The 25,818-nt window shown below is 45.0% G+C and overlaps 1 long non-coding RNA gene across 1 annotated transcript in view; it reads left to right on the plus strand.

Moving 5' to 3' along the window:
* Positions 1-19,620: 19,620 nt before the first annotated feature.
* LOC129697801 (uncharacterized) overlaps positions 19,621-25,818 on the plus strand; it is a 6,683-nt gene continuing 485 nt past the window's right edge. The window contains exons 1-2 of the long non-coding RNA XR_008723579.1: positions 19,621-20,127; positions 25,508-25,692. This is a non-coding gene — a long non-coding RNA (uncharacterized LOC129697801). The remainder of the gene's footprint in view (positions 20,128-25,507; positions 25,693-25,818) is intronic.

Genomic DNA, 25,818 nt, shown 5'->3' on the forward strand with positions numbered 1-25,818 from the left:
TTTCAAGTCCCAGTTGTTGTAAGTGCAGGGTTCTTGACCTGACCATGAAGGTCCAGTATCCTCGTGGCATTGCAGGGTTGGCCTGGCCAAGTGCAGCCGTGGTGTCCTCTGCCACTGTTCCACCGTTGTAGATTGCATCCAGTCCACGAGATCGGCATCTTGGAGCGACGCCCAGTGAGTACTCTGGAAAAGAAAAAGGAAGGCATGCATTAATGTTCTATCCCAGTTCTTTACATTCAGTGAGTACTATTGAAGTAGGAACTGGAAACAATCTAAAACTTCCATCACACAAGATCATTCTGGCAAAATGGATAATTGTCCGTGCTGAGTATTCTGCTAGAATCTGATGTAGGAATAAATCATTATCATTTAATGCACGTCTCCAAATGAATGCTTCAATTTTGGTCCAGACTTGGCTGTGGTATTCGTCACATGTCAGAGTGAGAGAACAATGAAGCTTCCAGGCATCAATATAATTGGAATGGTAATAATAATTGACGACACTTCAGACCAGCACACTGCCTCCATTCATCATTGATCAATGTGTCTACTTGGTTAAAAAAAAATCATCAGATCTGTATTGACTGGCATCCTTGTTTTCAAGACCTGCTGGTCACACTTCAGAAGGTAGTGTTTCATTTTTGGTGGGAACAACTGGTGTTGAGATACATGAGGAAAAGACTGTGATTATCTGGAGCTTTCTGTAATTGGCAGCTTGGTGGACATCCCATATATATATATGTGCAGGAAGGAACTGCAGATGTTGGTTTAAACAGAAGATAGACACAAAAAGCTGGAATAACTCAGCGGGTCAGACAACATTTCTGGAGACAAGGAATATGTTGACGTTTCAGGTCGAGACACTCTCGACCTGAAACAGCACCTATTCCTTTGCTCCAGAAATGCTGTCTCACCCGCTGAGTTACTCCAGCTTTTTGTGTCTCGCCCATAGACTTATATTGGGAGTATCACAGTTTGTCAAAGACAAATCAGAATTTCTGTAATTTGGTCACTGCCTTTAAAATGAATGTTTCAACATTCCATGTCAATCTGATGAACAAAGTCACACAACTTTTAGAAGAATAATTTGGCACATTGTAAGGCCAGCATTTGTTGCTTGTCTCTGTGGAAGAAGGGGGTGAGCTGTTAGTCTGCCATTATAGTCTGGATGGTGAAGATGCTCTCAAAGTGTTCTGGTAATGTGCTACAACTAATAGTTTGTTAGGCATCATCAGAGTATAGTTAACAGTTAATCTCACTGGGGGACTGGATGAAGAAAAGATGAAAGGCTGCTTCTCAAGTGGCCATTAATGAACCAGTTGGGTTTATAGGATAGGTACACAAAAATGCTAGAGAAACTCAGCAGGTGCAGCAGCATCTATGGAGAGAAGGAAATAGGCAACGTTTCGGGCCGAAACCCTTCTTCAGACTGATGGGGGGTGGGGGTAGGCGGGGAGAAGTAAGGAAAAAGGAGGAGGAGGAGCCCGAGGGCTGAGGGAGAGGTAGGAAGGGGAGGAGGCAGCAAGGGCTAACAGAATTGGGAGAATTCAATGTTCATGCCACCAGGATGCAGACTCCCCAAGTGGAATATGAGATGCTGTTCCTCCAATTTCCAGTGTTGCTCACTCTGGCCATGGAGGAGGCCCAGGACAGAGAGGTCGGATACGGAATGGGAGGGGGAGTTGAAGTGCTGAGCCACCGGGAGGTCAGGTTGGTTAATGCGGACCGAGCGGAGGTGTTTGGCGAAACGATCGCCAAGCCTACGCTTGGTCTCACCGATATAGATCAGCTGACATCTTGAGCAGCGGATGCAATAGATGAGTTTATATGATAATTTGGCAATCTCGTGAACATTTGCACAGATTCACATGAATGTTTCCTAGATAGCCACACTACCTATGATAATAACAGCAAGATACTAGCACTTCTCATAGAGCAAAATGACAAAGATGCTGGAAATCTGAAAATAAAATAAAATATTCTGAAAATACTCGGCAGGTCGGGTAGGATCTGTGAGGAGAGAAAGAGTTAATTTTTTCATGTCAATTTATATGATTTCTTTATATTGACCCAAAACATTAACTCCATCTCTCTCTTGAGATGTATTTCCAACGTGTTCTATTTTAAAACATCCCAAGGTGATTCACTGCAGTGTCATCAAAGGAATTTCATAATGATATTTTAGGGCCGGGGAATAAACGTTATCCAAGAGATAGATTTCACAAAATATTTGCAGAGGAACAAACCATTACGGGACCTGCAGCAGATTGACCCCTGCAGGCAGCAATATAATTGGAATGGTAATAATCAGACCATCTCCGGTGATTGCCTCCATTCCTCATTGATCAATGCCTACTTGTTTTTTTTTAAATCATGAGATCTTTGTTGACGCTGATCCTTGTTTTTAGGACCTGTTGGGGTTTTCACCAGTGTTGTGGTCACATTTCAGAAGGTCGGGCTCAACTTTGGGTGGGAACACTGGTCAATTGACAAAAGTTGGTGCTGAGATAGACGAGTAAAATATGAACTGGCTGTGATTACCTGGAGCCCTTGGTAATTGCCAGTTTGGAGTTGCATCTTGCAGGCTTGGAAATGAAATGATGAGAGGTTTGGAAAGACCATGAGTGGTTATTTTGTGACTCAGCACCAATAATATGACTGCCAAAAGTCCTATTTCTTAGGACATAGTTCTTAGTTCTCCTTCAAAATGGCTCTATCTGTTCCAATACAACCACTAATAAAATAAGTGTTTTGTGTCCAAGCAGGGATGGGTACTTGCAGTCTCTCCATAGCTTCCTTTCTGGGCTGGAAAGTGTCTGTTACCGCTTTCTGCTCCATCTTGTCTCCAACAGCAGTGGCTGTTGATGGATTTCTTTATCACATAGAATAAGGCCATGTGATCAGACTCTGTTCTTTCCTTCCTGCCTCCAACCCACAACTTCTTCCAGGTTTCTGATTATAACATTTTTTTAGAAATACCTTTATGATCTCATTCTCTCGTACTCTATGGCCCCCTCCCCTGCCGTATCTGTACCCTTCCAGTACTAACCTTGTGATCATTTGAATGGTGAATTTAATTGCCCAACATTGCTGTCTGTGCTTTGGCTACTAAGAACCTTAGCTGTAAAATCCCCTTCCTATATTTTTCTGCCTTGCCTTGTTAAAAGCTCTTTAAAGCCTCCTTAACACCTACTCCTTTAACCAAGCTTTGATCTTCTATCTTGATAATCCCTGTGTGTAGCTCGGTATCAATGTCCATTCGATAATGATCCACCGATGTTTAGCTGCATTAAAAGTTTTAAATGATTCCTTGTTGATTCAAGCGCGGGGTAGAGAGGAGGGAGGAGATGGGGAGGGGAGAGAGGGGGGGAGGAGGGGAGGGGGGGGGGCGAGGAGGGGGGGGGGGGAGGGGGGAGGGGGGGGGGGGGGGAGGGGGGGGGGGGAGGGGGGGGGGGGGAGAGGAGGGGGAGAGAGAGGGAGGGGAGGGAGGAGGGGGAGTCTCTCTCTCCGGGGGGGGGGGGGGGGGGGGGGGAAGGGGGGGAGGGGGGAGGAGGGGGGGAGGAGGGGGGAGAGGGAGAGAGTATTGGGGAGAGAGAGAGGGAAGGGAGGGGGAGAGAGAGGAGAGAGGGGAGAGAAAGTGGAGGGGGAGAGATAGGATGGAGGGTTTGTCGGTCTTCATGTGATTTACTTCCTTTTGAAAAAATATTTTGTTTTTCTCAGCGTTTCCATTGTTTGCATGCTGAAACTCAATGTTAAATGATGTCTTTCTACCTTTGCTAGATTATATAACAGCACCCTGTCCATGTGCTGTAAACAAGGGGGTTGATTTTAGTCCACTTGTGGTTCTAGCACCTCACATGTGTTTCATTAGCGCTGCTCCTTCCATGGAACTGCTTCAGGTCAAGATACACAGAGAGGTTTCTGAGTTTCCCCGGGACCAACTATGGCGATTTGCAGCATCATTTGCAGGTGGGTCCAAGCATTTCATCTTTATGAACCTGCTCCACACTCCCCTCTCCACACTGCGACAATAAGTCATAGTTGATCTTGATTTTAACAATTTGCTTTTCGTGGATCGTAATTTTGTAATAGTCTAACCTTGAAAGTCAGTTTGAAATGATCAATAACATCACTTTCAATTATTTTTAAGAATTCAAAAGATCATTATGCAATGTGATGAAAAATGTTATTGTTCTATTTCTAAAATCCAAACCATCATTAATCACGAGCTTTCTCTGCTTTCAATTGACATTTCTTGGAATAGTTTAATAAATCTTGGGTATCCCAAATCACGCAATCATCACATTGAATAGTGGAACAGGCTTGACAATCGAAATGGCCAACTATTCAATTCTTCCTATCTACTGCCTTCAGTATTGTTGAGTGAATATTTACGTCACTCATTTTCTTCTCCAAAAATGTGTAGCCTCACTGTTAAGTTGCCCAGAAGAAAGTTTAGCGTTACTACATTCTGACTCTACCTCCAAAAGTAATGACGGACTTTCATTTTTATCTGCGTGACTTTTACAAATCCCAAGTATTAATATTAATGGTCTATTCAGTCAGTTTAATTATACATTAAGTGCTGGCTCTCTGAGCAATTCCATAAATCCCATTCCCCCACTTATTTCCCTGTAACCTATAATCTCTCACCTGCCTATCAGCTTCCCTTTGCTTCTCCTAACTCCCACGTAAAACTGTGATCATTTTCAGCAGCTAATTAGCCGACCAACTGCTCTGCATTTGAGATATAGGAGGGGATTGGATCTGGGTTGATCCATGTTGTCACGGGGAGAGTATGCAAACTCCACTAAAACAACACCCGAAGTCAGGATTGAACCCAACATATGTTTAAGAGATTGATATTAATTTTTGAGCAAAAATCTGAAAATAAATTCACACGTGGAACGTCTGTTTGCCTGAAATGAAATTAAAAATATACATTGATTTGCAATGGTACATTTGATTATTTAATTCCTAAGAAAATAAATAGCACAATTGCAATTTTAAAAAGCCAAGTTTTGTTACATTGAGGAGCTGGTGTGTAACATTTGGCAGGTTCACTGGTTTTTATATCATTGTATTTCAGCTTTGCAAATAAAATGATTTGGTGTTTACTGCCCCAGTGTCCTAAGTTATGCTGTGCTTCATTCTGCAATATTTTTAAAGGATAAATGTGGCTGAATGCAATTCACTGGCTCCAAATGCAGCGCCTTTAGGGAGAAAATTGCACATTATTTTTCCATGTCCAAAGCTAATCAAAACACCCATTTGCTTTCCCAACTGTATTTCTCAAACATTAAACTTGACAGAAATTCTCATGCTTAAAAAAGGTAGATAACAGCATCAACTTTCCATAAATGTTGTTCTGTTTTCAAACACAACACATGGCCTCTGTAAGGTGCGTTTCAGATTGGGGGCCTGGGACCAGTGGAGTGCCATAGAGGTTGGTGCCGGGTCTACTGCTGTTTGTTATAGATTTAGATGAAAGTTTAGCTTAGTTTATTGTCATGTGTACCGAGGTTCAGTGAAAAGCTCTGTTGCGTGCTAGCCAGCTAGCAGATGACAATACATGATTACAATCACGCCATTCACAGTGTACAGATACATGGCAAGGGAATAACATTGGGAGATTAGGGAGATTAGGGAGAAGGTAACATTGCGAGCAAATTTGCAGATGACACCTGAAGAAATGGTGAGGGGGGGGGGGGGGGGGGGGGGGGGGGAGGGGGGGGGGAGGGGAGGGGGGGGGGGGAAGAGGGGGGGGGGGGGAGGGAGAGGGGGTGGAGGGGGGTGGAGGGAGGGAGAGAGGGGGGGGGGGGGAGGGGGGGGGGGGGGGGAAGAGGGGGGGGGGGGGGGGGGGGGAGAGGAGGGGGGGGGGGGAGGGGGAGAGGGGGGAGAGGAGGAGGGGGGGGGAGAGGAGGGGGAGGGGAGGGGGGGGAAGCGGAGGGGGAGGGGAAGGGGGAAGGGGGGGGGGGGGGGGGGGAAGAGAGAGAGGGTGTGCTGGGAGGGGGGGGGGTGGGGTGCAGGGAGGGTGGAGGGAAGGGAGTAGGGGTGTGTGGAGGGGAGATGGTTTAGGTGAGGAATGGTGTGGGAGGGGATGGGAAGGGGGAGAAAAAGAGGGGGAGGGGGGAGTGGAGGAGGAGAGGGGGGAGGGGGGGGGGAGAGGAGAGGAGAGGAGAGGGGAGGGGAGGGGAGGGGGGGGGAGGGGGGGAGAGGGGAGGGGCGGAGGGGAGGAGAGGGGAGGTGAGGGGGGAGAGAGGAGAGGGGGGGAGGAGGGGGAGAGGGAGAGGGAGGGAGGAGGGGGGGGGGGGGAGAACTTAAAAAAACATTTTAGAACCAAAAAAGACACATTCTGCAAGCATTGTAGAACCAAAAGAGACACTTTTTGCAAACATTTTAGAACCAATAGACACTTTTTGCAAACATTTTAGAACCAATAGACACATTCTGCAAGCGTTTTAGAACCACTAAGGACACTTACATTTGAGTAGACATGTGTTCAGTGTTATTCACAGCTCAGAGGAACATGACCCTCTACCTTACTCCATCTTGAAGAGACTGATTGGGGCACACCACTTCTTGGTTTTATAGTCCCTCCCCCCTGCCGCAAACAGCAGGGGCAGCAGAGAGAATGGGGAATTTTGTAAAATCATTAATATATCTGTCATTTTTCATCGACGGGAAAAATCCTCGGCACACATATGGCGGAGCAAGGTGGCCAAAAATGATGGCCGTAGGTGGCAGCGTTCTCTAGGAAATCGCAGCACAGATGGCCAAAACCAGTCAAGAACAGACTTTTAGTAATATAGATAGATAGATAAGGGTTTAGAGGGTTATGGGCCAAATGCAGGCAAATGGGACTTGTCCAATGTGCAAACTCGGTCAGCATGGACAAGGTGGGTTGAAAGGTCTGAATCTATGCTGTAATCATGCCAGTGGCGGACTGGGTATAAAAATATTGGTTGCCAGGAAGCAAAGTGGGCCCACCCACAACTACAATGCTATCATTTAACAGAGGTCCTCTTGCTATCACTTCATCAGGGGCCCACTTGCCATCGGGCAAGCTGACACCCTGGCCAGTCCGCCACTAAATCATGCTATAACTCTCCTGTTACTACAGATTGGTCTGGCTTTTGAGCCAGAAGGCTGGAGATTAAAGTTGCACTCTGCTAACTTCAAAACACTTCAGTGTGGTACTGAAGAAGTGCTCCACTGTTAATGATGCTCTCCTTCACCAGAAATAGTCAGCTGAGACCTCAGCTGCCCTCTGAAGGGGACTAAAAGATTGTATGGTGTTGACTATGTAGCAAGAGTATGGGGATTGTTCCTGGTGTCCCAGACAATATTTATACTTCCGTCAACATTATTAAAACCAAAGAGCTCCTCTAGGATCTTTGATTAAAACAGCTCACTCTCACAGTGTTGTTTGTGGGAACTTGCTGTTTACAGTTGCCTTTTACCTAATAACGTTTCTACCTTAGAACAGTGATTATCCCAAAGTACTTGATCGGCAGTTCATAAGTTATAGCAGCAGAATTAGGCCATTCGGCCCATCAAGTCTACTCCGCCATTCAACCATGGCTGATCTACCTTCCCCTCTCAACCCCATTCTGCCTTCTCCCCATAACCCCTGAATCTGTCAAACTCCTTTAAAAATATCCATTGGCTTGGCCTTCACAGCCTTCTGTGGCTGTAAAATGATGTGGGATGTATTGTGAAAGGCGCTACATAAATGCAAACTACTTTTAATACAGGTAAGAAACAAAAAGTAGTTTTAAACAAAATGTTTCCCCCCGTGATTTATTGACCTTATTTCTTTATTCGGAAATACGTGGCAGTCTGAAGACTAGATCGACTCTGAGTTGTTAAACGAAGTACCGCGACGTATTCTTGAAAAGAGACTTTAACGTCAGGTATCCCGGGGCGTGGTTTCATTGTTTGGTCGCCTGTATTATCCCTCGATCTCCCTCACAGATACACTATTCGATGGGCCAAGGGGTAGCAGAGCGTCTACAGTGTGTGCAGGAATTGCTGCCCTTTACGCCACAGTGGAGCAGCGGTAGAGTTGCTGCCTTACAGCAAAAAGTGCAGCGCCGGAGACACGGGTTCAATCCCGACTACAGGTGCTGTCTATATGGAGTTTGTACGTTCTTCCCATGATCTGCGTGGGGTTTCTCTCCGAGATCTTCGGTTTCCTCCCACACTCCAAAGACGTACAGGTTTGTAGGTTCACGCAGAGAGTGGTGAATCTCTGGAACTCTCTGCCACAGAGGGTAGTTGAGGCCAGTTCATTGGCTATATTTAAGAGGGAGTTAGATGTGGCCCTTGTGGCTAAGGGGATCAGGGGGTATGGAGAGAAGGCAGGTACGGGATACTGAGTTGGATGATCAGCCATGATCATATTGAATGGCGGTGCAGGCTCGATGGGCCGAATGGCCTACTCCTGCACCTAATTTCTATGTTTCTATGTTAATTGGCTTGATAAATGTAAAGATTGCCCAGTACAAAATTGTCCAATTTCCAGTATCGTCCCTGGTGGATTCTTCGGAAGGTATAAGGCACAAAGTAAAAGGTAGATTGAGTGTGTGGGGACGTTTTTGTTCGGAGTGCAGCACATGTGTTCAGCCAGCATCTGTGCCCAGGCGACTTTTAACAAAGATCGCAACGATCTGTTAATGCATCAAGCTGAAGATAGACACAAAAAGCTGGAGTAACTCAGCGGGTCAGGCAGCATCTCTGGAGAGAAGGAACGGGTGGTGTTTCGGGTCGTGACCCATGCCTCTTTATTGTAGGGATTTTTTTTTTAACGCGGATGGCGAGTCTGGATTGAACTGATGATAATTGTCACTGTGCTTCGCTTGGCCGCGATACAGGTACACTCTGCCCTGCCCCCAGCACAAACCCAGGCTCGGCTTGTAATTTCCAGTGCAGAACGATTTCACCTAAACCGCCTGTAACTGCAGCCGACCACCCCCAGGTACACACACCCTCTCCAATCCCACTTACATTTTCCGCAGCCAATTTCCATACAGCGAGAGCGGCTGCGCCGGCAGATCTTTTATTTACATGAGCGATTTCCCAAACTGGAGACCTTCACATGTCATTGACATTTTTCCCCCTCACTCTGTAGCTACTGCGTGCGTTGACTTTACATAAAATTTAGTTCATGTAGGAAATCAAGGAGATTGAAAGTTGCTTCGATCAAACAGGTTCGGCTGCAAACTCGTTGATATTTGCGAATATGTTTGTTAAATGCTTACTCGATGGCATATTTATTACCTGCCTGCGGGGTCTAGGTTTGCTGATAAATTCACCTTGTTATTTTCACAATGAAGTGACACTATTAATAAAACGCTGCCTGACTGTCCGATGCTCAAGATTAATATTAAGAATTTAACTTGGAATTTATTCCATGGCGGCACAGGACTTGATTTATTCCCACGACCCTCCAGCCTTATTTCTTGGTTGGTGCCGCTCTCAAGCAGTGGAAACAACGACTGGAAAATCAACCTTGCTATCGTGGGTGCAGGCTTAAAATAACACAGCCTCCGTCTAGGTAGTGCCATATGGCAACATGCGTGGTCCAAAACTTGTTCTGCCTAAATTTAGCTTTGCTTCATATAATGAGTTTTTTTTTTTAAAAAGGGGGGAAGTTTTAACCGCAGTTGTCAGGAGGTTGGTAACAATGCATCTGAAATATAACATTCAAATTTATAGCATAACACAGTGCTGCAGTAATTCGGCGGGTCAGGCAACATCTGGCAAGGGATAGACAGATCACCTTTTGGTGTAGGAAGGAACTGCAGATGCCAGTTTACGCCGAGGATAGACGCTAAATGCTGGAGTAACTCAGCGGGACATGCAGCATCTCTGGAGAGAATGAATGGGTGACGCTTCGGGTCGAGACCCTGCTATTCTTCAATCCCAGACGCTGCCTGACCTGCTGAGTTCCTCCAGCTCTTTGTGTTCTGCTAAAGATTCCAACATCTGCAGTCTCCTGTATCTCCGTTCCAATGTAGAGGTCAGGGTTTAATATTTGACCCAGTATGATTCTATGATTCTTTACCTGTTTTGTAATTATTTTTGATAGTTAAGCACTCTTCAGTTGCAGTTAACACCAAAAAATCCCCCATCCAAGACTGGACCAGAGGAGCAAATGTCAGGCCAATGATACAATGATACATTATTGTCACATATACCTAGCTACAGTAAAATCCATTTTCTGCACAGGCCAGCACAGAGGCACAGTGGTAGAGCAGTTGGCTTACTGCACACTAGACCCGGGTTCCATCCTGACTACGGGTACTCTCTCTCTGGAGTTTGTATGTTCTCCCTGTGATCACGAGGGCTTTCTCTGGGTTCTCCAGTTTCCTCCCACGCTCCATAGAGTAGACATGCGGGTTTGTTGGCCTCTGTAAAGTGTGCGTAGGATAGATGTACGGGTGATCTCTGTTCAGTACGGGCTCGGTGGGCCGAAGGGCCTGTTTCCACGCTGTATCTCTAAACTCTAAACGAAACTCATACAATTCTGTAAAAACGTTACTGTACATTACATAGGCACTGGGGCAGAAATCACTGTCAAAACATGATGGGCAAGACCCAATTTCTTGGCAGCCGTGCGCACACGCACACACACATACACACACACACACTCGAGGCTTCAGAAGCTTCGGCCGTGAGCCCTGTGGACGGTAACGTCGGGAGCTGCCCTGGTTGGTGACCGACTGCGAACTCCAACAACAGCAGCTTCATCTGCCCCGAATCGTGGGGCTTCAATTGGCCTGTTCGCGGGGCCTTTCATCGCCCGGCACGGCTTAAAATCGGCCAGCAGGGGCTTCAACATTGGGAGCCTCGATCTCCTCGACGCAGCAATTTGACCGCAGGGCAATGGATGATCCCGCGGTCGATTTTAAGCCGCGCTGGGCGACGAAAGGCCCCACGAACGGGCCGATTCAAGCTCCGCTCTATGATCTTTGCTCCACCAGGACGTCTCCCTGCTCCAATCACCGAGCTCTATCCTCAGTCCCACCCCCCTGCTTCCGTCTCTGACAGACACCTCCCTCTTCCAATCATCGCACTGAATCATCATGTCCCCCCCCCACTGCCTGCTGACTGACGTCTCTCTCATCCAATCGGCGCCCTCGATCATCAGTCCCACCCCCACTGTCTTGCGGAAAGCTGAGATTTTTAATCAATTTTTTTTCACCGAATTTCAAAATCCGGATTACAAAAAATGGGGGGGGGATTGTCCCCCACCTCTCAAAACATGGGGGGACTGTACTTTGTGCCTTCCCTCGCAGTGGGAACCATTGTGGGGGGATGTTTTATGTTAAATTTTCCTTAATATTGTGTTGTATTCTTATTAGTGTGCTGCAATGGCAACTTGAATTTCAGTACAATTGGTGTATGTGGCAATAAATGAACTATTGAACCTTTGAACCTTACACTGAGGCAGTACAGGGGAGTCGCCAGATAACCAGCACCAACTTGCATCCTTCAAATTTCAAAGTTTTTAAAGGTGTAGTCTTAACTTGGCCTTAAGTGGCAGCACTGACAATGTTGCAGGGGTCGGATGGGCCTGGCAATGCGTGGATGTGGAGAGGATGTTTCCACTAGTGGGAGAGTCTAGGATGAGAGTTCAGAGTCTCAGAATTAAAAGACGTTCTTTTAGGAAGGAGATGAGAAATGCATTTAGCCAGTGATGAATCTGTGGAATCTTTGCCAAAGAAGGCTGTGGAGGCCAAGTCAGTGGATTTTTTTAAGGCAGGGATATATAGATTCTTAATTAGTACAAGTGTGGGGAGTAGGCAGGAAAATGGGGTTAGGAGGGAGAGATAGGTCAGCCATGATTATATGGTGGAGTAGACTTGATGGGCTGAATGGTCTAATTCTACTATCATTACCTTATGATTTCTCCATTGCTGCTCCACTGACCATTGCCGCTGCAAACTGCGTCCGATCTGCACGCTGGGCCACTTGGGGCGGCGCCCGATCCAATTGAGCCCCAGGCTGCTGCAGGGCCTCCACTGGCCCTCTCCACCAACACATGGACCTGGACACGATGCCCCACACATGCACTGTCCCTCACCTCATGCCACCACTCCGACTCCATGCACTGGGACTCCTCCGGCAGCTGACCTCGCAACACCCAGAGCCCCTCCGAGGGTGCAGGAGGTGAGCCCCCACCAATACTCATCCTCTCCTCCATCCGCTGCTGCCGCCATCTTCAAGGCCAATTGTGCAGTTCTCCATGCACTGGCAATCTGAAGAAGGGTCTCGTCCCGAAACGTCACCCATGCCTTCTCTCCAGTGATGCTGCCTGTCCCGCTTTTGCTCCAGCATTTTGTGTCTATCTTCTGTGTAAACCAGCATCTGCAGTTCCTTCCTCCACTATAAGTGTGTATTGACAGGAGATTACCATGGAGTTGTCCCTGTGCCAGGTCCCAGTTTGGAATTGATCCTTGGACAAACATACCCAATGGGTGCAATCTCCCTCTCGTGAAGCTCTAGCCATTAAGAATTAGTCATAACATGTCCTGCACAGGATCAGGATGTGGCAGAATGCACCTTAACGTTGGTTAGATGTTGGAAAATGAAGCAGTCTATCTGTGCAGGGCAACTTCCCACAGGCAGAAAAGAGGTAATGACATTTAATGATCTGGATTGAGCGATGAATGTTGACACAGGGAACTGCTTTTCTACAGTTGGACCATGGGGGTCTTTCACCCGCTGAAGACCATCAAAAGTCTAGTTGAAAAGATGGTACCTTTGACTGATCTGTGAAATTGGGTTTCATTTACTTTCTTCTGATACGGGATAAAATGCGAGCAATTTTGCCATTGGCAAGGAGAGGTGCAGGATTGCAGCTTTATCTCACTGTTTCTCCGATCTCTCGTCAGAGTTGTACTGAATGTTGGCAAAAGCAATGGATGTGGTCAGGCTGAAGAGATGAGAGAAGTAGTAAATAGGCACGGGACTACTTTTGATGTCACATAAAGATCTCAGAGCATTTTTTTGAAAATATTCTTGAATTCAAAGGGCAGACACTTGCTCTTATCTTAACTTAGCCAGCACTTGGAGGGTTACCTCTCCGATTGATTCCTTAGGTGTCAGTCCCTCAGCTGACTGTTTCTGACAAACTCAGCTCTTTCTGTTTACGGCATCTGCAGATGCTGGTTTAAATTGAAGGTAGACACAAAATGCTGGAGTAACTCAATGGGACAGGCAGCATCTCTCAATTGGCAGCATTATCTAAATGGTGGCCGATTGGGAAAGGGGGAAATGCAGCGAGACCTGGGTGTCATGGTACACCAGTCATTGAAGGTAGGCATGCAGGTGCAGCAGGCAGTAAAGAAAGCGAATGGTATGTTAGCTTTCATTGCAAAAGGATTTGAGTATAGGAGCAGGGAGGTTCTACTGCAGTTGTACAGGGTCTTGGTGAGACCACACCTGGAGTATTGCGTACAGTTTTGGTCTCCAAATCTGAGGAAGGACATTATGGCATAGAGGGAGTGCAGAGACGGTTCACCAGACTGATTCCTGGGATGTCAGGTCTGTCTTATGAAGAAAGACTGGATAGACTTGGTTTATACTCTCTAGAATTTAGAAGATTGAGAGGGGATCTTATAGAAACTTACAAAATTCTTAAGGGGTTGGACAGGCTAGATGCAGGAAGATTGTTCCCGATGTTAGGGAAGTCCAGGACAAGTGGTCACAGCTTAAGGATAAGGGGGAAATCCTTTAAAAACCGAGATGAGAAGAACTTTTTTCACACAGAGAGTGGTGAATCTCTGGAACTCTCTGCCACAGAGGGTAGTTGAGGCCAGTTCATTGGCTATATTTAAAGAGGAGTTAGATGTGGCCCTTGTGGCTAAGGGGATCAGGGGGTATGGAGAGAAGGCAGGTACGGGATACTGAGTTGGATGATCAGCCATGATCATATTGAATGGCGGTGCAGGCTCGAAGGGCCGAATGGCCTACTCCTGCACCTAATTTCTATGTTTCTATGTTTCTATGTTTCTGGAGAGAAGGAATGGGTGACATTTCGGGTCGAGACCCTTCTATTCTTTTGCCCTGAGTAGGAACACTTCAGTTACATTGAATTATATAATACATTGAGCAAAGGTTTATTTTTAATATTTAGACCATTTGATTCTGTAGGACATCTCTTTTTTTCTGCTGTTGGAATTTCACTCGTTCACTAAGTGGGAGAGAAATTGAAACCACCTATTCTCTAACTCCAACACCACCTCAGACTTAAAAAAAACGACAAAAGGTGACACCATTAAAAATACGTTCTAAAGATCTAGTTTCCATCCTTGGAGTTCAGGCAATTGTTTCTCAATGGAATTATCCTGGTCTTTACCATTGCTTTGTACATCACAATTCTGTGTACAAAGTACATTGTGTTGAACTGTTCCACCATTGCAAGTAGTGTGAAGGAAGCTATTTCTGCACCTATAGGTGTTTCACCCTCCCAATCACCCCCTGCCTCATATCTTTTGGAACTACTGGTTAGAGGTATACCATGTGCAGCTATCCTGATGGATTTATCCCTGGGTGATGCCTTTAGTTCCATCACACTCCACTGAAGGAGCGTGGCGATGTATGTTGTAACATCAGAAGTTAATCCGAGAGTTGCTATTCCTAGAGTCTCCTGCTGTAAGCCCAAACTATAGCGGAGGAAAGATTGAGAGGCATCAGTAAATCACAATTGTCACTGTCTTGATATATATTATTGCAAAAAAATTCTGCAAGAGTTGGATATTTCCCAAGGGCAAGTCATTGGTGAATGCATGACATTGCCCATGGGATGAATGCAAAATGTGTTCCAGTTTCTAGCTATTAGTGATTTGGGCAATTCAGTAGAATATTTTCTTTTTTATGTTGTGCAGATTTATTTTAGGAATGAACATGCACCTGCCATTTCAAAATTCAATTAGCGACATACATGTGTGATCCTGCACATCACATTAGGAGTCTTAATTTTAATTACAGCATATCATAGCTCTTCTCCAACAGGGTCACAGGCAAATTGGAAAGCCTGGACACGTTGATCTAGCAAAAATACATTTTCATGAGCTTTGCCACGTATTTTCACGATAAAGTGAAAAAACTTAATTGATGTGAGAAAATAATCAAAGTTTGTTTGGGGGCTTAGGCAGAATAAAAAGAATTAACCCTGGCAAAAGTGGTTTAAATTAATCTAAAAGTAATCTCCTGGTCTTCCCTGTAGCTCAGTTATGTAAATAGAGCAATTTATATTTTGCAGTTTTTTGCAGAGGATTTGTGGAGTACATAATATTTTGAACAGCTGAGGCAGAAATCCTTATATCTTTTAAAGAAAAAGGGCAGAATTATTTGAATAAATGCAAAATATTGGATTATTCAAGGACAGTTGATTTCAGATACATGGATAGATATAAGACGAAGGATAATGAAATGATATGAAGGGATCGGTATTTTATTGATAGGCAACTGTCAGAAGAGACTGAGGCAGCGGATTGATATTGGACTACCGATATTATGTGGGTCAATGGTGTTTCCTTTCACTTCCTTTAATTGTCTTTCCCTTCCCACCCGAAACATCACCCTTTCCTTCAGGTCAAGTCAAGTCAAGTCAACTTTATGTGTCACATACACATACAAGATGTGCAGTGAAATGAAAGTGGCAATGCTTGCGGGGATGTGCAAAACAACAGAACCAAACAGAACAGAACAGAACAGAACCAGTACAAAGATGCAACAGTATTTACGCCCTGGTGAGATCAGAGTTTACAGTCCTGATGGCCTGTGGGAAGAAACTCCGTCTCAGACTCTCTGTTTTTGCTACGTGACATCGGAGGCGCTTCCTTCTCTCCAAAGATGCTGCCTGTCCCGCTGGGTTACTCCAGCATTTTGTGTCTATCTTTGGTTTACATCAGCATCTGCAGTTCCTTCCTACACCACTAACCTATCATTGTGTGGCAGAGTTTGTAGTAGATACTGAGGCAATGTGCATGGGCAGCCTGGTGTTGGGCAGAGAGGATGTGCAATCTTGCTACTTGGTGCTGAGGTGAAGGGCTTTGGGTGAATACTGGCCGTCACAGTGAGCATGGCCCACCTGTGGAAGTCTCTCAGCCCTTTCTCTCAATCTGAAGTAGGGTCTCGACCCAAAACGTCATGCATTCCTTCCCTCCCGAGATGCTGTCTGTCCTGCTGAATGACTCCAGCAATTTGTTCCTATCTCTTGAGTCCAGCTTATACAGAAGAACTTTCAATTAGGAATGCTTCCAATCCTTAATAAATTCATTTGGGACGAAAATAATTTGAAATATAAAAATTGTGGGAAATGGCAAAAAATAAGAAATAGAATAAGGACCATGACTTGCTTATTAACAAATCACATAATTTGATGTTTATTTTAGCATTACAATGTAATGTAAGATTATCATTAGTTGAGTGAATAAAAACTATGGTGATTAATTGCAAATTATGCATTTGCATTGTGATAATATAATACTAATGTTTTTGAAATGAGAGACAAAGATGGGTGGAATGGATTTGTTTTAGGATGGGATGGTGGAGATTGTAATTGGGAGTTGAGGGGGGAGGAAGTGGACTGGGAATGGAGAGGGAGAAGGAAGTTGAGATGGAGAGAGGGGAGAGAGAGAAATGTAAGAGTGTTGGAGGCAGAAGGTGGGAAGAGAAGGAAAGGCAGTGGGAATTCAAAGATTCAAGAATTCAAAGAGAAGGAGGGCAGGAGTGGGAGAGATGGGTGAGAAATAGTGGGAGTACAGGCCTGAGCTGGTAATGAGAGAAAGGTCAATACGTGGATGTGGTGGGCCCATGCTTCATATCTGATAGAGGTCAGACCTCTCTCTCTCTCTCTGTATCCCTTTCTCGCTCTTCCTTTCATCTGTCCTTTTGCTCCTTTGTGCTCCCACTCTTTCATTCCTGCCACCCTCCCCCACCCCACTCAACTCTTTCTAAATCTTTCTCACCTTCCCTCTCTTCTCTTCCCACATCTCTTCCCTTCCTCCTCGCTTCCCTTTCTCTCTGCTCTGCATTCATCCCTCCCCCTGCCCCTCCTTTCTCTTCCATTCATTGTCTTTCCCCTCCCATTCCACCCCCCCCTTTCCCTCTCTAATTCTCTCCTTATCTCTCTTTTCTACACCCCCTCATTGTCTTTCCCCCACCTCGCTATCTTCATACAGGCATAATTTTTCATAAGACTGTTATCTGGCAGATACATGACTTCAAACTAAGAAATATGAGTTGGCCACCCCCAGATATGATTCGTATGTTTGATCAAATAAGAGAGTGCCATTTACCTAAGTTTTTTGATTATATCGAGTTGGATGTCAGAGTTAATAATGCAGATTTGAACAAAAAGTTGCAGAGAGTGGGAAAACTTCCACAGTGTTTAATGTCAAACAGTGTGAGGTTGGTTATTTTGAATTTAGGAAATAGAAATTGGAATATTGTTCAAATCGGAAGAATTAAGATTACAGCAGGACCACATTTCCAAGCTCAATTCAGTTTAGTTTATTGTCATGTGTACCGAGGTACAGTGAAAAGCTTTTTGTTGCGTGCTAACCAGTCAGCAGAAAGACACTGCATGATTACAATTGATCCATTTACAGTGTATAGCTACATGATAAGGGAATAACGTTTAGTGCAAGGTAAAATCAGGAAGCCCGATCAAGGATAGTCAGAGGGTCATCAAAGAGGTAGATAGTAGTTCAGCACTGCTCTCTAGTTATGGTAGGATGATTCAGTTGCCTGATAACAGCTGGGGAGAAACTGTCCCTGAACCTGGAGGTGAGCATTTCTTCTATAGCTTTTGCCTGATGGGAGAGGAGAGAACAGGGAGTGACCAGGGTGCGACTCGTCCTTGATTATGCTGCTGGCCTTGCTGAGGCAGCGTGAGGTGTAAATGGAGTCAATAGAAGGGAGGTTGGTTTGTGTGATGGTCTGGGCTGTGTCCACAATTCACTGCAATTTCTTGTGGTCTTGGATGGAGCTGTTCCCAAACCAAGCTGTGATGCATCCCGATAAAATGCTTTCTACGGTGCATCTGTAGAAGTTGGTGAGAGTTGTTGGGGACAAGCCAAACTTCCTAAGCCTTCTAAGGAAGTGGAGGAGTTGCTGTGCTTTCTTGGTCGTTGCTTCAAATTGGCTGGTCCAATATAAGTTGTTGGTGATAGTGACGCCTGGGATTTTGACATTTTCAACAGCTCTACTTTGGGACCGTTAATGCAAACTGGAATATGTGAACCGCTGCACTTGCTAAAGTCAATCACTCACTCCTTTGTCTTGCTGGCATTGAGAGAAAGGTTGTTGTCTCGACACCAGGATACAAGGTTCTCAATCTCCTTCACATCATTATTTGATATCTGACCCACAATAGTGGTGTTGTCTGCGAAGTTGAAAATTGAATTAGATTTGTACTTGGCAGCGCAGTCATGGGTGTACAAGGAGTAAAGAAGGGGGCCGAGAATGCATCCGTGTTGAGGATTATCGTGGAGAATGATTTGCTCCCTATCCTCACTGATTGGAGGTCTGTTGTTCAGGAAGTCGAGGATCCAGTTGCAGAGATGAGTGCTGACACCAAGTCCTGCTAGTTTGGTGATAAGCTTGGATGGTATAATGGTATTAAAGGCAGAGCTGTAGTCTAAACAGACAATGACAATGCCACTGAGAGTAAATGATGTCCACCAAGATGGTGGACTGCAGGAGTGGGGCGCCGTTGTGTACGGCTTCTCTGCCTGCAGTCCGTCCTTTCACCCTTTTTTATTTTTATTTTTAGTCATGTTAAAAACAAAATGTTTGTTGGAGGACTTCTTTTATGTGGTGGGTGGGGGAGGGGAAGGGGGAAACTTTATTTCCTAGTCCCTACCTGGTCGGAGAGGCAGCTTCCCTCCGAGCTGCTTCTTCGCCCCTTCTTCGCGGTCTACCATCGGATTGGAGCGGCGTTTCCTGTAGGGACCGCCCGAACCCCAGCTTCGGCAGCGGCACAGCGCTGGGACACCATCACGGGAAGGGCGATGCCCTACCGGGTCGCCGTGTAGTAAGCTCCGGAGTGCTGTGACCGCCGACTCCAAGGAGCTGTGGCTGCGGGCGTCCAGCCGCGGGCGGCGCTGGATTTAAGACACCGCGGAGCCTGGGATCCGAGATCGCCAGAGTCGGAGCTCCAGCCAGCACGGCCTGAGGATTTCGGGTGCTGCAGTCTCCGGGGAGGGAGCGACTGCTCCAGACATTCCAAGCCGCCAAGGAGTGTTCACCCGCCGCCGGAGTTCCATCTTCCCGGCAAGAGGGCCTATAACATTGGACTGGCTGCGGAGGCCACAAATAGGCCCCGACCTCGGGTGATCACATAGGAAGAGGACTGAACTTTCTGGTGCCTTTCCCCACAGTGGAAAATTTTGATTCTGTTGTGGGGGGACGTTCATGTTGAATTCTATATTGTGTTGTGTCATTTATTTATTTATTTTTTTCTATGGATGTATGGAAACTTAATTATTTCTTTTAAGTAAAGCACTTTGGTTTCAATGCGAGTTGATTTAAACGTGCGATACAAATAAAATTTACTTACTTACTTACTTACTAAATGGAACTATTTTAAAAGCAAAAAGCATCTACAGAAAATCAGCTGCCATAATTGGAGGAGGATGATCGATGAGATTTGTGGAAGTGATCCCCTGGAAAGGTGGCTGTGTGGCCATTCTCCAAGTTCAGGACCCTAGGAAGTCAATGTTGGCAGGGATATTACAACCAAATCTAATCTTGCCCCCACTTAATGTCTTTCTTTTCAGGAAAGAGCCAATGGATGAGGATCAAGATTGCAGACTCCACCTGACCTCTTTCTCCCGTGGAATGTCAGGCCAACTGCAATGCATTATGCAACGCTAGCCAGTTCAGTACAAATGAGGAAATGAACACAGAATCATAAAGACCTCTGTAGCTCAACACTGCTTCAACCAGTTCCCTTGTGAGTGAACACTTGAAAATCGATATTCCAATGCTACTGTCTTCGACCTGTATTAGAAATAATCTTAGAATACATTGTGCAGTATTGAGTCAATTTAGGTGTGACGAGAATTGTTTTTTGTTGTATACAAAGGACATTAATCAAGAATAGAAGTGAGTATTTGTTTACTATGATATGTTACAGCAATGTACCTCTGTTATATCAATTTCTAATGAATGGATGGATATTATAGGTAGAGACACATGGCTTTGTGCCTCAAGTCTTGATTCTAAAAACCAAGTGATCAACTATGGTTTAATTATTTCGGAAGAAGGGGGCACAATGTTCTGTCCTGACTATAGCTGCATGCTGAGCAGCCAATTTAATTTCTAAGAACGTTAGCGTTAATATTTTCTTTCTGATTCTTTCTTTCTTCTACAAGTGTTTTTTTAATTGACATGCAACTTCATTTGTAAAATTGCAAGAATATTCTTGTTCAAGAAGCAGTTTGTTCAATTTTCATGCCAGCTGTTATTTTAAATAACAGATGTTTTCATTTACATCACTCCTCCCCGTCAACTGACTTACAATGCTCCTGTACTCAGAATAATTGGTGGTGAGAATCACTTTCCACCTTTGAAATAACGAGCTAATGAACAATGCCTTCTTTAGCAACACTCTACATCTGTTGCATTATCAGGTATTTTAGGTTTATTATTGTCTAGAGTCTCAAGATACAGTGAAAAGTTTTGCTTTGCATGCTAGCTTATCAAATCACTAAATACGATACATTAATACAATCAGACCAAGCTTGTACAATAAGCAGAATAGGGGGAAGGATACAGAATGCCGAATTCTGTAACTTATGATAGGACTGTTCAGAAGCTATTCTTGAGTCTAGTGCATCATGCTTTCAAGTTTCTGTATATTCTGCCTGACGTGAGCTGGGAGAAGGAATGATTGGGGTATGAAAGGTCTGTGATGCTGTTGTTGCTTTCCTGAGGTAGATTGAAGTGCAGATGGAGTCAATGGTGGGGATTCCCGTTTGAATCATGGACTGGGCTACCTGCACAACTCTCCAATTGTTTGCGTCTTGGGCAGAGCTGTTCCCAAACCAAGCTTTGAGGCAACCCAACAGTATGGTTTCTATGGTGCATCTGTAGAAGGTGGTAAGAATTTGTGAGGAAATGGTGGCATTGGTGTGCTTTTTAGACTTTGCTTCAATGTGGTTGGTCCACGATGGATTGTTTGTAACATTAATGTCAAGGAACTTAACAGTAATGCCAAAGCAAATTGTTGGATGGTGGTAGATGCAATGACTGAGGTAATTTAAATGACTTGCTAAATATATCTATTGCTCAAAACAGTCATTCTCATCGGAACGACTGACATATATTAGTGGATACAAAAATTGTAAGACACACTCAGAACTAACCATAGGTGAATATATTGTCAGGCAGATCTATTTTCACAAAAACAAACTAGGAGAATTAAAAAATAATGGAGAACCTAAGATGTCTTGTGTCATTTATCTAATTGCAGAGGTGCATAAGCATGTTGATGGATACAGGTCCTGTATCATCGCTTTGGTTGGGATAGGTGTGTGGTGCCACGTGTATCTGATCACTTGAGGAAGATGCAACTGTCAAGATCTATGGGCATGAATTAAGACTTTCAAAGTTATGTAATGAAAATATGATTAATCTTAGTTAAATTATAACCTTAATCTTGGTGAAAAGGCTTCATTGGGGAGGTTGAATTTAATTAATTCCAGAACATTTGCTAAACTATGGATGTGTCATTGTGTCCACCCAATAAAGTATTTGATCTTTGGTCCGATGCTAAGCTCACAATTTGTCCAAACAAGAATCTAAACCGTACATGTGGTGTCTTTGAGCAGAAGGCAGACCGAAGATTGTTGCATGGTTCATTTCACACCACAGTAACAGCATTCAACTATTGCAGTATGGTCTTGTTTCATTAAGTCAGCATAGTTGTTTCATTACCAAGCAGTTTGGATACGGAGGCGGATCGGGGATTTCCAGATGGTCAGTTAATGTAATTGCCACAATAGTCCCACTGTTAAGATCTGCAAGTCCTACCTTCGGCAACACCTTGTGGATAGTTACAGCAAAAGTGTTCACTTCCTGCTTTGGCATGAGGAGGTTCCTCTGCAACTTCTAGCTATTTTGTGCAGGGGAATGATCATGAAGAAAGTATCCAAAATGTACTGTTTGCTATCTCCTATCTCTTTGGCCAGCTGCAGTTCTTTGATGTGTGGTTCTGCTATTCCAGCAAGGAGGTACAAGCTATTAGAGTATTGGGCCTGTCCCACTTAGGCAACTTATTAGGCAACTGTAGGAGACATTGCGGTCGCCACATGTTCGCGGGTGGTTGCCGGGGAGTCGCCTTCATGGTCGTGAGGAGTTCCCGCATTCTGTGAACTAGTCGCGGCCTCATTATGGTCGTCGTGAAATTTTCAACACACGTTGAAAAATTAACGGCGACTCGAATGAAGCCGTCGTGGAGAGTAACGAGGATTCTCATGCTTTAGGTGGGTCGCCAGGAGGTCCTAGTGAGTTGTCAGGAGAGCAAAGGTTCTCGGAGGTTCTCGTTAGTTGTAACCAGTGCTGACTGGTAAATTCCATTGGCTCATTGGGGAAAAAAAGGTAAGCAGTGGTTTTCACAGACAAGAATAACTGACCAGTAATGTTAATGTCTGCCGAGCTTCACAGCCGTGTATCTCTGACTTCTTAAAAGTTGGCTCCACTCCTTCTTCTCCCCCCTCTCCCCCCCTCCCTCTTTTAAAGGACTTACCGAACACTGTGCTTTAGCTGTCTTTTTATAGCACCAACCTTCCTGTTCATCACAGTGTGTGTCGTTTTCACCTTGGCTTTGCAACGTGTGAATTTTTTAGACAGCGCTTCCCCCGCTTGCCCTGTCCCCCGCCTACATAACGGGCTGGTGAAGGAAGCGATGTGTGTGTTTGTGTGTTCCACTCTGACAGTCGCTGTTCCTGTTGCCGGTTTTTCAGGTGACTGTCGCCAACTTGACAGTCGCCGGCAGTCGCCTGAAAGATCGCCTAAGTGGGACAGCCCCATAAAGCAGCAGTAATAATTTGCAGAGTTGGAGTACATTGTTACCATGTCAGGAAATGCACTCGGCTTTGGAATAAAAGTGATGAATTGCAGAGGTTCTAATTATTGGATGTGTGCAAACATGCAGGTTAGACTATTTCAGACATGGAATTTACTTTCCATCCATTCAAATCCCTCTCGCAAGAGACTGCAAGATCTATGGATATGCTGAGGAAACCTGGGTTTACGCACTGAGGTTCGTTAGTTAGTTTTTGTGCATCCTGAATGAGCAGGTGAAAGAGCTCGACGTGATGTGTTTATGTTTTGTTCAAGTTGATTTAGTTTAGTTTAGAGATACAATGTGGAAACAGGACTTTTGGCCCACCGAGTCCACGCCGACCAGTGATCCCCGCACACTTACACTATCTTACACACACACACAAGGGATAATTTACAATTATACCAAGCCAATTAAGCGGCAAACCTGTACGTCGTTGAAATGTGGGAGAAAAACCGCAGCACGAGGAAAAAACCCAGGCGGTCACAGAGAACGTACAAACTCCGTATAGACAGCACCTGTAGTCAGGATTAAACCAAGATATCCGACGCTGCCAGGCAGCAAGTTTACCACTGTGCCACCCCTTGATTAGTGGTATTGTAGTCAATCAGCCTGACTGGCATACCTGTTGGTGTATTCAATCTGGGGAAGACCCCTGTTTGAAGTACTACAGCCAGAGCATCATGTTTTGGATGTTATTGAGCAAGGCAATGTATATACTTCCTTGTCATGCTGTTGCATTTCCACGCCTGCGTTTGTGATTTTTCCAAGTTTAGTGTAACAGAGATGTTTTTGTATTAGCATTTGGATTGTATGGACCAACTGTTGGTATGTTGTCACTGAAGATAGACACAATATGCTAGCGTCACTCAGCGGGTCAGACAGCATCTATGAGAAAAGGATTAGGTGACGTTTCGGGTCAAGTCCCTTCTTCAAACTGAGAGTCGGGGACAGGAGAACTAGAGGTATGAATAGGTTCAGAACAAATCAGAGCCAAAGAAAGGTGGAGCCCACAATGGTCCATTGTTGGCTGTGGAAGAGGTAATAATGAAGGGATATATGGATGCAAACAGTGGTACTAGCAGGACGACAAGGGTGGGGGAGAGGCAGAGAGAGGGGGAATGCAAGGGTTACTTGAAATTGATGAAATCAAGTTTCATACCAATGAGGTGTAAGCTGCCCAAGCGAAACATGTGGTGCTGTTCCTCCAATTTGTCATGTGGCAGCTATTCCAAAGCAACACTGGATGTGCCAACGTGAGGTGGATAAAAGCAACACTGTGATTTAGTTCTACTCCAAGCCTTCATTGGGTTCAGCACATGACTGCTACACTCCTGGCCAAAGGCCGGTTTGTTTGGGCATGGGTGAGAATGGGTTCAGGATGATGCAGTAAAAGGCACAGTAAATATGTTGACTATAGGCTCCTTGTATCTGAAAGGTCCTAACCCACCATCAGGAATGAAACAATGCACTCTCTAGATCTCAAGAGAAGAACAGGACCATTGTTGGCCCATATATTATTTTTGCACTGCATATTTTGTGAATGCCTAAAGCATGGCTAGTCTCCGGGTTATTGGTGGCTTTTTCTATTTCAGCTATTGTTAAGCGATTATATAAAGGTCCTGAAGGTCCAAAGTTCTGCTGTTGGAATCTTGAGAACAAAAATCAAGTGCTGGAGGAACTCAGCAGGTCAGACAACATCCGTTGAGGCCAGTGGATAGGTGACATTTCGGGTGGCTAAGGGGATCAGGGAGGCAGTTCATACTGGCAGCCATGATCATTGAATGGCGGTGCAGGCTCGAAGGCCGAAGGATACCCGGTTTCCTGAAGCTATGTCGCCTCATTCTCTTCCTGAAGGCCAGATGCTGCCTGAACCAAGTGCTGAGATCAGCAGGTCAGACATTTGAGGAAGTGGATAGGTGTTCAGTTCTTTTTTCCCTGCAGAAGGATCCCGGCCTCATTGCAATTTGCAGTTTTGTGTTTGTTGTGCTCTGAGGTCTGACATACTAAAGCGGCTGGTATACCACATGATTATCTGTTACATGGTATCCTGGCTCTACCATGATGGGTCATCATTTAGTTTGTTTACTGTTGATTAAGCATCCTTTCAATTATATTATTTTTTAGTTGTTGCCTTGACTTGGGATTTATTTTGCCAGTCCAGCAGCAAGCTTGTCCCTTTTTTGCCTTGGTGCCTTCTGGAAAAGAATTAGTTAAATACATTTGATTGTTATTTATGATGACCAAGTCAGGTGGCAGTACTTTACATAGTTAGTTTAGTACCATCATGGCATGTGTGTTTCTGTGAGTGTATTTCACAGTGTTTTGAAAACCGCTCAATGCTTCCTGTGTGAGGTTTGATGGCTATCTTTTCTTTGGCAATTTATGCTGTAAAATTCTGCTGTTTATTTTTTTCAGTTGGTGTGATATTGGAACGGTGGGAGTTACAGCTGATGGACTTGTACATCATAGTGGGATTGCCAAGCATGTGGGATCCGGTCTAGGATATTGCCTAGTTGCATCATGGCCTGGTTCAGCAATTCAAATGCCCAGGAACTAAGAAGATTACAGAAAAGTGGTGAACTCTGCCAAGTCTTTTACAGGTACTGCCCTCCCCCACCATCGAAGGAGTTGCTGCCTCAAAAAGGCATCATCATCAGTGACCCACACCACCCTGGCCATCTCTCGTGCAGGAGCCTGAAAACTGTAATGTCAGGTTCAGGAGCAAC

The sequence above is a fragment of the Leucoraja erinacea genome, chromosome 6 (assembly GCF_028641065.1).
Source record: "Leucoraja erinacea ecotype New England chromosome 6, Leri_hhj_1, whole genome shotgun sequence".
Taxonomy (NCBI): domain Eukaryota; kingdom Metazoa; phylum Chordata; class Chondrichthyes; order Rajiformes; family Rajidae; genus Leucoraja; species Leucoraja erinaceus.